Here is a 13,169-nt window from a genome sequence, read left to right on the forward strand (position 1 = left end):
GGCCATGATCAACTTCCCCTCAGTGTCCAAAAATGTGTGGGTTAGGTGGGGTTACAGGGATAGGATGGGGGATTGTGCCTAGGTATAGTGTAAACTCAATGGGCCGAATGGCCTCCTTTTGCACTGTAGAGATTCTGAGTGAACTGTCGAATTCATCTGGTTCACCATAACACTGCCAATTTACACTCTACAAGTGCAACTCCCTTTGAAAGTTACTGTAAATCTGCTTCCAGCAGCCTGTCAGTGTCAATTCCATATCACATCACATCACTGTGTAAAAACAATTCTCCTCATCACCCCCTTGGGTTCTGTTGTCAAATATGTTAAATCTCTGTGTCCTCTGGTTACAAACCCTCCTGCTCTTGGGAAACAGTTTCTCCCCATCGACACTATCACAAATCCTTCCTCATTTTAAACACCTCTATTAAATCTCCCCTTCACCTTCCCTGATCTCAGAGGGACAATTCCTGTTTCTCCTGCTCTGAGTCACAGGGACACAAAATGTTAACTCTTTTTCTCTCAATACCGATGCTGCCAGAACTGCTGAGTTTTTCCAACATTTACTGTTTTTCTCCTTCTTTCTTTCTTTAATCTATTACAACCCCTTCATGAAATTCTACACCTCTATTAAATAGGAACATACAGACACCGAGAGAGAGAGAGAGAGAGATACAGAGGAAAGGAGAGACAAAACTGAGATTTTAAACAGCAGAAAGATGAGGTGGCGAGAGATAAATGCTGAGAAATAGAGGAAACAAGTAACACAGAAAGAATAATATAAAATATAAGGGAGCAGGTGATCAGTTCCCAGCTACAAAGAGCAGAAAGAACTCAGTGACTGATCCACAGACACAGCCGGTGCTGTCCGGGAATGGAGACTCTGAATAGAAATAACCGGCTCATTTGTAAATGTCACCACAATGTGATCTGTGTGACTCTGCCCTGACTCTGTGGGCAGATATAGGCCGCCTTGACAGATGTTCTCACCAGATTGTGGTCCCTGGATTTATTTTCTGCTCAGAAGTGAGATGTGTGGTTTGGAACTGGCAGCAGAGAAACAGGAAGTTGTGTTTCCTGAGAATGAAACGCAGGCGTCAGTTTCATGTTATCACCATGAACAGTCTTCCTGTCTGTGAGGGTGAACTCACTCTGACAGTATCAAGAACACCCACACATATTGCTGCCAGTCCCAGCATTACATTCACCTCCATTCCCATTTTAAACATTAAAATATGAGGTTATTTAGATTTTTAACATATTAACTGAACAGGAAGATGGACTGAGGATATCACTGGGAGAAATGAGGGGACATTATCCAAAATTAAATTTTCCTCAATGAGGGTTATTAGAAAATTGGAGATGTAAAGTTAGTCGGGGCCGATCAGAGAGAGAGAGAAAGTGAGAGGTAGAGAGAGAAAAGATTCAGTCTCCATAAATGAGATGTTGGAGGAGAGGTTCAGTGTGTTCTGTGCTTCTTCAGAGAGAGAAATTAAGTGAGTTTAGGCGCTCTGTGAAATAGAAATGTTAAAGGAGTGAGTGTCTGAGAGAAAGATAGAGAGGTAGGAGGTCTGTGGAATGAGTGAGTGTGAGAGCGGAGAGAGGTTAAGTCAGAATCTGAAACAGAACAGAGATAGAACAAAGAACAAAGAACAAAGAAATGTACAGCACAGGAACAGGCCCTTCGGCCCTCCAAGCCCGTGCCGACCATACTGCCCGACTAAACTACAATCTTCTACACTTCCTGGGTCCGTATCCTTCTATTCCCATCCTATTCATATATTTGTCAAGATGCCCCTTAAATGTCCCTATCGTCCCTGCTTCCACTACCTCCTCCGGTAGTGAGTTCCAGGCACCCACTACCCTCTGCGTAAAAAACTTGCCTCGTACATCTACTCTAAACTTTGCCCCTCTCACCTTAAACCTATGCCCCCGAGTAATTGACCCCTCTACCCTGGGGAAAAGCCTCTGACTATCCACTCTGTCTATGCCCCTCATAATTTTGTATACCTCTATCAGGTCGCCCCTCAACCTCCTTCGTTCCAGTGAGAACAAACCGAGTTTATTCAATCGCTCCTCATAGCTTATGCCCTCCATACCAGGCAACATTCTGGTAAATCTCTTCTGCACCCTCTCTAAAGCCTCCACATCCTTCTGGTAGTGTGGCGACCAGAATTGAACACTATACTCCAAGTGTGGCCTAACTAAGGTTCTATACAGCTGCAACATGACTTGCCAATTCTTATACTCAATGCCCCGGCCAATGAAGGCAAGCATGCCGTATGCCTTCTTGACTACCTTCTCCACCTGTGTAGCCCCTTTCAGTGATCTGTGCACCTGTACTCCTAGATCTCTTTGACTTTCAATACTCTTGAGGGTTCTACCATTCACTGTATATTCCCTACCTGCATTAGCCCTTCCAAAATGCATTACCTCACATTTGTCCAGGTTAAACTCCATCTGCCATCTCTCCGCCCAAGTCTCCAGACAATCTAAATCCTGCTGTATCCTCAGACAGTCCTCATCGCTATCCGCAATTCCACCAACCTTTGTGTCGTCTGCAAACTTACTAATCAGACCAGTTACATTTTCCTCCAAATCATTTATATATACTACAAAGAGCAAAGGTCCCAGCACTGATCCCTGTGGAACACCACTGGTCACAGCCCTCCAATTAGAAAAGCATCCCTCCATTGCTACCGTCTGCCTTCTATGGCCTAGCCAGTTCTGTATCCACCTTGCCAGTTCACCCCTGATCCCGTGTGACTTCACCTTTTGTACTAGTCTACCATGAGGGACCTTGTCAAAGGCCTTACTGAAGTCCATATAGACAACATCTACTGCCCTACCTGCATCAATCATCTTAGTGACCTCCTCGAAAAACTCTATCAAGTTAGTGAGACACGACCTCCCCTTCACAAAACCGTGCTGCCTCTCACTAATACAGAGATGTTCAGTGTGTGAGAGACAGGAGAGCAGGTTCATATACCTGAGGATCACTGAGAATAATCAGAATAAGGAGACCACCCAGAAAGCAGCCAATAGGAATCTTCAGCTGAACACATCACTTATTCTTAAAGGGACATCCGGGGTTCTGACACTGTTCAGCTCCCAGTTAAAGGGGCGGGCACAGCTTTGCCCTTACTCTGTTATGTTTCTGATTGTTAAAGGCCCGCAGGGCTGAGGTTTATTTAAAAAGACAGAATGTGGGAAGCACACATAAACAAAACTGGGAATTCTTGGATACACACTGCAGCTCCTTCATTATCTGGGAATCAAACTGTTGTCCAATTATCCCAGCAGTTAACAGCTGCTATTTTAACGCAGACTTCAACCAATCTATGTTAAGTAGGTTTCTATTCAATTATTTCATTGTGACTGTCACACAAACACATTTTCAGTCTGGAAACTTAAACCAGCTGCTTTAAATTCAATCAGGAACATCACAGTTTTACACCAATCTCAGATCTGACAGCACATTTCCAGCATTCACCATTGTTCTTCTTGACTCTGAACACAGTTGTAAAGGAGCTTCTGTTCTAGGAGCTCTGAAACATGGAAGAGAGCGGTTGGGACACATTTCTTACACGCCTCAGGAATAACCCACACGGGGGCTTTGCTGACAGTGAAACGAGATGAGAAAGACCAAAGTGTTGTTTGTCCCTCTCAGCGTGACCCTGAAAGACTGTGTCCAGGCTGAAGTTCTGTTCCTGCCGTATGATCCTTCCACAGATTGTCCTTTCTGAGCTCCAGACAGGTGATGTTAAACACTCAGGTGTGAAAGATCTGCAACAACGTTTCAAATAAAGTTGATTTATTTCACATTTATAAACCTCATCAGCAGATTAAGACAGTCAGAGTGAACATTATTCAGTCCTGGACATAATTAACAGCATCAATAATGGTATAATCTAAACCTTGTAGTCGCTTGTGAACTCGCTGATGTGTTAGCAGGTGGGATGAGTGAGTAAACTCCCTTTCCACAGACATTACAGTTGAATAGCCGCTCCCCAGTGTGAACTCGATGATGTTTCAGAATATAAGATAAATGAGAAAATTCCTTCCCACATATGGAGCAAGTGAATGGCCTCTCTCCACTGTGAACTCTCTGGTGTGTCAGCAGGTTGGATGACTGACTGAATCCCTTCCCACACACAGAGCAGGTGAATGGCCTCTCCCCAGTGTGAACTCGCTGGTGATTCAATAGTTAGGAGGAACGAGTGAATCCCTTCCCACACACTGAGCAGGTGAACGGTCTGCTCACTGTGAACCTGCTGATGTGTCAGAAGGTTGTATGAACGTGTGAATCCCTTCCCACATTCAGAGCAGGTGAACGGTCTGTCCCCTGTATGAAGTTGCTGGTGTATCAGAAGGTTGGATGAATTAATGAATCCTTTCCCACAATCAGAGCAGGTGAATGGCTTCGCCCCGGTGTGAATTCTCTGGTAGTTCAGTAGGGCATATGGATGGCTGAATCCTTTCCCACACACAGAGCAAGTGAATGGTCTCTCCCCAGTGTGAGCATATTGGTGTGTTGGTAAATCCTTTTTGTTAAAGCTCTTCTCAGTCAGGACAGTTAAAATGTTTGTTATCAGAGTGAACACGTTGATGTGTCTGCAGGTGGGATGACTGAATGAATCCTTTCCCACACACTAAGCAGGTGAACGGTCTCTCCCCAGTGTGACTACGATGATGTGTCAGCAGATCCTTTTTACATTTAAAACTCTTTTCACAGTTAGGATATGTAAACGGTCTCTTATCAGTATGAACAAGTTGGTGTGTCACAATGTGGGATGATCAAGCAAATCCCTTCCCACACACAGGGCAGGTGAATGGCCTCTCCTCAATGTGAACTCGCTGGTGTGTGTGAAGGTTGTATGAATGGGTGAATCCCTCCCACAAATGGAGCAGGTGAACAGTCTCTCCCCAGTGTGACTGTGCCGATGAACCTCCAGTTGTGATGGTAACTGAAACCCCTCCCACAGTCTGCACATTTCCAGGGTTTCTCCATTGTGAGGGGTCTTTATGTCTCTCCTGCTTAAAGCCTTGTCGACACACGCAACAGGAGTATAGTTTTTCCCTGCTGTGAATGGTGTGATTTTCTTTCAGGCTGTGTAACTAGTTCAAGCTCTTTCCAGTCAGTGCAATGAAACACTCTCATTCGAGTGTGTGTTGTGTGTGTCTCGGTGCTTTTCCAGTCACACTGATCTTTGACATTTTTTTTCCTTAAACGGAAGAGACAAACATTTCTCCTTCCAGTTTCAAAGCCTGATGATATTCAACTCCTGATGAATCGAGTGGCTGTCAGATCTCGATGTGATGTTTGGTTTTGAGTTTTCTGTGGCCAATCCTCCACTTCCAATATCCTGTAAAAGTAGTTTGCAAAAGCCATCACTGTCAGTCCAGGATAGAAATTCTGAACAGCGAATTCTAGTTTCTCTGGAACATTTTTTCCTCTCTTGCTCCCCCAAAGCTGTAAATCCCCGTCCCACACACTCTCCCTCCTCCCTGGGCTGAAATCCAAACCCATCTCACAATCTGCACCATTTCTTTCCTCCACTCCCAGTTTTCTCCCTCCCTCGCCTCTGCCTGGGTTCAGTTCTCCAGCTCCTGTCTGCAGACTGACAATAAAATCAATGGGTCTTATTGGGGGGTTTGGATTCTCACCATTGTCCCCGCTCGCGGCGGCTCTCATTCAGCCTCTGGGAGCCGCACTCACTCTCACTGCGGCTGCGCTCAGCCCGGAGCAGCACCGCGCATGCTCCACACAGATAGGCGACTTCCGGAGGCGGGACATTCTGACGCCTGCGCGTTCTGACTCCTGTGACCAACATAGGGCGTTTTCATCCGCGCCCGGCATTCCGGGTAGCCTTATCCGCCATTATTTCCTTACGTTCCTCAGGGTGATATATTAGTTCCGGTACTTTTGATACAATTCGGTGTATGTCCCGAATGGGGAGGCCGCATCGGTGTTTTTCTCTCTGATCGGCCCCAGTTGACGGCTGTCATCTGTTTTGTGGGTGCTGTGCCACAGGGCGCCTGCGCGGCCGCCATCTTTCTCAGGTGCAACAGGGCGCATGCGCGGCCGTCCAGGACCCGGAAGCCGGAAGAGAGAATATTGTGAATTTCTCGCCTGGACCGAGAGTGAAATTCCTTTGGAAACCCCTTTCGAAAGAGGAGGATTTACTAACGGGAACTTCAAACCAAACATCACATCATCGTCTGACTGAGTTACTCGGATCATCAGGACCTGAATATCATTGGGAGGTAAAATGGTTTGTCTGTTCTGTCCGTGGATAAAGATTTCAGATATCAGAGTGACTGGGAAATTTTTAATGACCATTCCGGGTTAAATTTGAGGCTAACTTCCCCAATGTGATCGGTGTAATTAAATAATTTGTTGTTGTACTTGATGCGCGATCAATTGCACAAAGACTCAGATTGGATACAACTGTGGCATTTTTGCAGTCAGATGTGTGGCCTCCTACTGCAGCTGGCAAAATGGCAGATCAATGGAGGTCACGCATATTTATACAGCTCCTCGTGGGCGGAGCCAGTCGGCAGTGGCTACCGGCGAACCAGTAGTGCAGGTCCTACCTTACATCCCCTAATACAGGTGTACACAGTGGTTCACCACATTCACTCCCTTTAAAAATGAGTCCGGCGGGGTGGTGTGGAACTATATACAACGTTGCAAATTATGTACAGTGTCTTATAATATGAGTGGGAAAGGAAAAAAATGTCCATTTTAACGGTCCGGAGCCGTCAGAGGTTCAGTTGATCCGGTGCTTTGACAATTCGCTGCGAGCGACGTAACGGTGGCGCCGATGTCGGTGCTGGTGCTGGCCAGTAGTCGGATGACCCCGGGAGCGTGCCAACATCTTCTTCATCCACTTGTGTGGGCAGGGGGGGGGGGGGGGGGGATGGGTCTGGTGGGGTTAATGTTGGTAGCGCCGGGAGAGGGGAGGGAGGCGCATGGGCGGGGGAGTGTGCTGGGGTGGAACCTGATGGTGCCAGGTCCCTGAGGGAGACAGTATCTTGGCGGCCGTCGGGGAACTCCACGTAGGCATACTGAGGGTTGGTGTGGAGCAAGTGTACCCTGTCCACCAAGGGGTCCGCCTTGTGGAGTCGGATGTGCCTACGGAGCAGGACCGGTCCTGGAGCTGCGAGCCAAGTCGGGAGCGACACTCCAGATGTGGACTTCCTGGGGAAGGTAAAAACACGTTCATGGTGTGTGTTATTTGTGGCGGTGCACAGTAGTGACCGGATGGAGTGTAGTGCTTCAGGGAGGACCTCCTGCCAACGAGAGGCTGGGATGTTCCTGGACCCTAGGGCCAGCTGGACGGCCCTCCAAACCGTCCCATTCTCCCTTTCTACTTGGCCGTTACCCCGGGGGTTGTGGCTGGTCGTCCTTCTGGAGGCAATACCCCTGCTGAGCAGGAACTGACGCAGCTCATCACTCATGAATGAGGATCCCCTATCACTGTGGATGTAGGCGGGGAAACCGAACAGAGCAAAAATGGTGTTGAGGGCCTTTATGACGGTGGCAGACGTCATATCGGGCATGGGATGGTGAAGGGGAATCTGGAGTATTCATCGACCACACTGAGAATGTACGTGTTACGGTAGGTGGAGGGGAGGGGCCCTTTGAAATCCACACTGAGGCGTTCAAAGGGGCGGGAAGGCTTCACCAGGCGCGCACGGTCCAGCTGGTAGAAGTGCGCCTTGCACTCCTCACAGACCTGGCATTCCCTGGTTACTGTCCGTACTTCCTCGATGGAGTAGGGCAGATTGCAGGCCTTGACGAGGTGGTACAACCATGTGACCCCCCCCCCCCAAGGTGACAAAGGCTGTCATGCAGGGCCCGGAGTTGGTCTACTTGTGCGCTGGCACATGTACCTCGGGAGAGGGCATCTGGGGGTTCGTTGAGTTTGCCGGGGTGACACAAAATCTCGTAATTATAGGTGGAGAGCTCGATTCTCCACCGTAAGATTTTATCATTTTTGATCTTGCCCCGCTGCGTGTTGTTAAACATGAAGGCTACCGACCGTTGGTCAGTGAGACGAGTGAATCTCCTGCCGGCCAGGTAATGCCTCCAATGGCGCACAGCTTCAACGATAGCTTGGGCCTCCTTTTCGACAGATGAGTGCCGAATTTCAGAGGCATGAAGGGTGCAGTAAAAGAATGCCATGGGTCTGCCTACCTGATTTAGAGTGGCGGCAAGGGCGACATCTGAAGCGTCGCTTTCTACTTGAAAGGGCAGTGCCTCGTCCACTGCGTGCATCCCGGCCGTGGCTATGTCAGCTTTGATACGGGCAAAGGCATGTTGTGCCTCGGCCGCGAGGGGAAATTGAGTGGACTGTATGAATGGGCGGGCCTTGTCTGCATAGTTTGGGACCCACTGGGTGTAGTAGGAAAATAGCACCAGGCAGCGTTTGAGTGCCTTGGGGCAGTGGAGGAGGGGGAGCTCCATGAGGGGGCGCATGTGTTCGGGGGTCAGGTCCCAGAAGTCCAATTTGGACTACATAGCCGAGGATGGCTATGCGGGTCGTGCTGAACACACTCTTCTCTTTATTATACGTAATGTTGAGAAGAGTGGCGGTGCGGAGGAATATAGCAAGGTTGGCCTCGTGGTCCTGCTGATCATGGCCGCAGATGGTGACATTATCTAAGTACGGAAATGTGGCCCGCAAACCGTACTGGTCGACCATTTGGTCCATCTCCCTTTGGAAGACCGAGACCCCGTTAGTGACGCCGAAAGGAACCCAAAGAAAGTGATAAAGCCGACCGTCTGCCTCTAAGGCAGTATACGTACGGTCCGATTTCAGGATGGGGAGCTGGTGGGAGGCGGATTTCAAGTCAATTGTTGAGACGACCCGGTACTGCGCAATCTGATTGACCATATCAGATATGCGTGGGAGGCGGCACGCATTGAGCTGCGTGTACCGATTGATGGTCTGGCTGTAGTCCACGACCATTCTGTGTTTCGCCCCAGTTTTTACTACTACCACTTGGGCTCTCCAGGGGCTGTTGCTGGCCTCGATGATGCCTTCCCGAAGCAGCCGCTGGACCTTGGACCTGATGAAGGCCTTGTCCTGAGTGCTGTACCATCTGCTCCTGGTGGCAATGGGCTTGCAATCCGCAGTTAGATTGGCAAAGTGGGAGGGGGGGTTAACCTTGAGGGTCGCAAGACCGCAAACGGTGAGTGGAGGTAGGGGCCCGCCGAATGTAATGGTGAGGCTCTGGAGATTGCACTGAAAATCCAGGCCCAGCAATAGTGCAGCGCAGAGATTTGCAAGGACGTAGAGAAGGAAACCGCTGAATTCTATGCCCTGAACAGTGAGAGTGACCATACAAAACTCTCGGATCGGGACGGAGTGGTATCCGGAGGCCAGGGAGATCCTTTGATTGGCGGGTTGGACCGCAAGGAAGCAGCGCCTTACCGTATCCGGGTGTATGAAGCTTTTGGTGCTCCCGGAGTCAAGCAGGCAAGAGGTCATGTGGCCGTTGATTTTCACTGTTGTCGAAGCGGTGGCCCGGTTGTGTGGACGAGATTGGTCCAGCGTCATTGAGGTGAGCTGCGGGTGGTCATCAGATGTTTTGGATGGAGAGTGTCAGCGACCCAGATTGTGGGATGTCCGGAGGTCCTGTGGGGAACAAAATAGCGGCGCCTATGCGGCGCACATTACAGGGCGGGACAAGATGGCGGCACCCATGGGACGCACGTTGGTGGTGCTGGGCAAGATGGCGGTGCCCATGGCCGCATGTGGACTGAGGGGGGGAAGATAGTGGCACCGACTGCCCACAAATGGCCCCGGGAGGAGAAGATGGCGGCGCCCATTGTGCATTTGGCAGGGGGAGGGGGCGATAGCGGGCACGAAAGCGGTGACTGCGTGGGCCTGGCACACAGCTGTGAAGTGGCCCTTTTTACTACAGGACTTGCAAGTGGAGGTGGGGGCCCGGCAGAGTTGGCGGGGGGGGCTTCTGTTGACCACAGATGTAGCAGCGGGGACCCCCTGGGTGTGTGGATCGGCATGCGGCTAGGCGGATTGGCTAGGCTGGGCCCCAGCTGGGGGGGTTGTTTGCGGGGTCCAGGAGGGGTAGGACGGTAGGTCGCGTGGCGAGGGGGGTATGCCTAGACATTACGGGATGCGACCGTCATGGAGAGCGCTAACGTTTTCATCTCCGCTTGGTCAAGCGTGGCCCCTTCCAGCAGTCGTTCTCGGATGCGGTCCGACGCAATCCCTGTTACGAAAGTATCGCGCATGAGGAGATTAGCATGTTCAGCAGCCGTAACAGCCTGACAGTCACGGTCCTGGACGAGTGGGATTAGGGCCTGCCAGAAGTCTTCGATGGACGCACCAGGAGTTGAGAACGAGTGGGGAGTACGTGCCTGGCAAAGAGCGTGTTGGTTTTCTGCGCATAGTGTTCTTTTAGGAGCGCCATCGCTTCCGCGTAACCCGAGGCGTCCTGGATCAACGGGAACACGCTGGAGCTCAACCTAGAATACAAGACCTTTATCTTCTGAGCCTCCGTTGGCGTCGGGATCACAGCGTTGATGTAAGCCTCAAAACAAGCTAGCCAGTGAGTAAAGTCCTTTCTGGCGTTGGGTGAGTGCAGATCCAGCTGCAGGCGATCTGGTTTGATTTTGATATCCATTTTGTTGAAAACCTGACTGCAATAAATTGATGCGCGATCAATTGCACAAAGACTCAGATTGGGTACAACTGTGGCTTTATTGCAGTCAGATGCGTGGCCTCCTACTGCAGCTGGCAAAATGGCAGATCAATGGAGGACACGCATATTTATACAGCTCCTCGTGGATGGAGCCAGCCGGCAGAGGCTACCGGCGAACCTGTAGTGCAGATCCTACCTTACATCCCCTAATATAGGTGTACACAGTGGTTCACCACAGTACTCTTACGTATGCAGGTAAATTTTAAAACTACCGCATTAGCATACTTGGCAGGTAAACTGGGCAAACTGCTGACCTTGTTTGCAGTGAGAGTTACTATCCCAGATTTTGTTAAAGTTTGTTGTTTCTGTTGCATTTCATTCAGCTCATCGTGGCTACAAAGTAGGTATTCAGCCTAATCTCAATTTCCAGATTGTGGTCTGTAGCTTTTTAAGTTACATCAATTCAAATGTCTGTCTGAATACTTTTTAAATGTTATGAGGGTTTCTGCCATCATTTCAGGCAGCATTGTCCTAATGATTTCCGAGCTTTGACGCTCACTAAGGCAGAAGGTAATATTTGAATTCAATACTTTGCAGACCTAATGGGGCCAATGGCCTCCTTCAGCACCGTAAATTCTATGATCATTGTCGATTATTGTAACGACCCATGAATCTCACCAAGGCAGAAGGTGAAATTTGAACTCGTTGAAAGTTTACTGATGACCATGAAACAATTGCCGATTGTTGCAAAGACCCATCTGGTTCACTCCTGTCCTTCAGTGAAGGAAACCTATCCTTACCTGGTCGGCCTACATGTGATTCCAGATCCAGATCCAGTCAGCCGGTTGACTCTTAATATGCTCTCTGAGATGCACTCAGTTCAAGGGCAATTAGGGCTGGGCAGTGAATGTTGGCCCAGCCAGCGACACCCACATCCCGTGAATGAACAGAAAAGAAAATCTGCCATCCTTACCTGATCTGCCCGACACGATTCCAAACCACAGCAATGTGGTTGACTCTTTTAATGCTCTCCGAGATGGCCGAGCAAGCCACTCGGTTTGAGGAACATTAGGGATGGGCAATAAATGTTGGCCCAGCCAGTGACTCCCACAAATGAATCAAATCAAATCCTGGAGACTCCATTCAGTCAATCCAGGAGAGCGAAAACAGCGCGGGAGCAGAGAGAGCCGGGACAGCGAAAACAGCGCCGGAAGAGAGAGCCGGGAGATTTAAAAAGTGTGGGAGGAGAGAGCCGGGACAGTGCTGGGAGAGGTGAGTGCACAAAAGGTGTGGTAGGAGTGCCTTTAGTCACGGAGTGCTGATTGGAACAGAGTGCATCTGAGTTTAGGTGAGTGACTGAGTGCTGATTGGAACAGAGTGCATCTGAGTTTAGGTGAGTGACTGAGTGCTGATTGGAACAGAGTGCACCTGAGTTTAGGTGAGTGACTGAGTTCGGGTGAGTGGCGAGAGAGGGCTGTGTTTTGGTTGGTGTTCTTGTTTATCCTTGAGGTTCTATAAAGAAAATTTTAAAAATATATATTTAAATTAATTAACTAGTTGAATGTGGCTGGACAGGTGATGTGCTGTTGCTGTATGATGATGGAACTGGTGGATCCCATTGAGACCGTCAGTGACCATGACGAATGTGATATAAAATAGTTACTTTAGAGTTACTAGTTAATGTAATGTAGAAATAAGCCACTTTGATTCTTGCAGTTAGGGACAAAGGAATTTGAGACCGCATGGAAAAAGCAGGAAGAGGTGTGTCTATGAGAGTGATGCTTCATTGATAGGGGCCAGAGAAAGGGATTGGAAGTGAGCCAATCAGAATAGATCGAACAGGTCAGGAGGGACCTAGGCTGACCTATGTCCGTCGAGTATGTGAAACTTGATACCATTTGAACTGATTTTGCAGAGATCCCTTTGTCTTTTAGTCAGTCGTTTTCTGGAGTGTAAGAGGCTGGATGTCCTGTTACATTTCTGTAAGATGATTCAAGCTTGCAAGCTAAATAAATAACTTCTGTTTACGTGCGAATCCGTCTCAACTTTTATTGAGGCCAGACTGACAGGGAAAGAAATTTGGAGATCAACATTTGGTGCCGAAAACCGGGATTTCTCTGGGCGATCCTGATCCAACTGCGAAATCAGAATTAGACTGATTATGAACAGGAGGACGGGAACAAAGGGCCCTCAATGTAGAAATGGAAAACGACCAGCATTGATTGTTCCCCTCTTCTTATCGTCTGATTAGTCTGGTCACTCGCGGTTGGCACAGAAAGACCGCCTCGACGAAATCACAGGTCAGTCTGGGGATTAGCACTTTAATTGATGGGATTTCATATTGTTGTTTCGGCTTGGGTTAGGGTTTTGGGCTGATGGGACTTTAAATAATGAAGGTTCAGTCTATTATCAGGGTTCAGAGGCTGATGGGACTTTAAATAATAAAGGTTCAGTCTATTATCAGGGTTCAGAGGCTGATGTGACTTAAATAATAA

At 48.9% G+C, this 13,169-nt stretch overlaps 1 protein-coding gene and 1 long non-coding RNA gene across 2 annotated transcripts in view; one reads left to right on the top strand and one right to left on the bottom strand.

Moving 5' to 3' along the window:
- Positions 1 to 3,146: 3,146 nt before the first annotated feature.
- LOC140419096 (uncharacterized) lies at positions 3,147 to 5,757 on the bottom strand. Its single transcript, XR_011945531.1, has 2 exons — positions 5,665 to 5,757; positions 3,147 to 3,783 (listed from the first exon to the last, which is right to left on the bottom strand). It is a non-coding gene; the product is annotated as an uncharacterized lncRNA (long non-coding RNA).
- A 368-nt stretch (positions 5,758 to 6,125) lies between these two features.
- LOC140419070 (uncharacterized) overlaps positions 6,126 to 13,169 on the top strand; it is a 555,344-nt gene continuing 548,300 nt past the window's right edge. The window contains exon 1 of the mRNA XM_072502799.1: positions 6,126 to 6,264. The gene's annotated coding sequence lies outside the window, so the exon portion shown is untranslated. The remainder of the gene's footprint in view (positions 6,265 to 13,169) is intronic.

Source organism: Scyliorhinus torazame, chromosome 5 (genome assembly GCF_047496885.1).
Source record: "Scyliorhinus torazame isolate Kashiwa2021f chromosome 5, sScyTor2.1, whole genome shotgun sequence".
Taxonomy (NCBI): domain Eukaryota; kingdom Metazoa; phylum Chordata; class Chondrichthyes; order Carcharhiniformes; family Scyliorhinidae; genus Scyliorhinus; species Scyliorhinus torazame.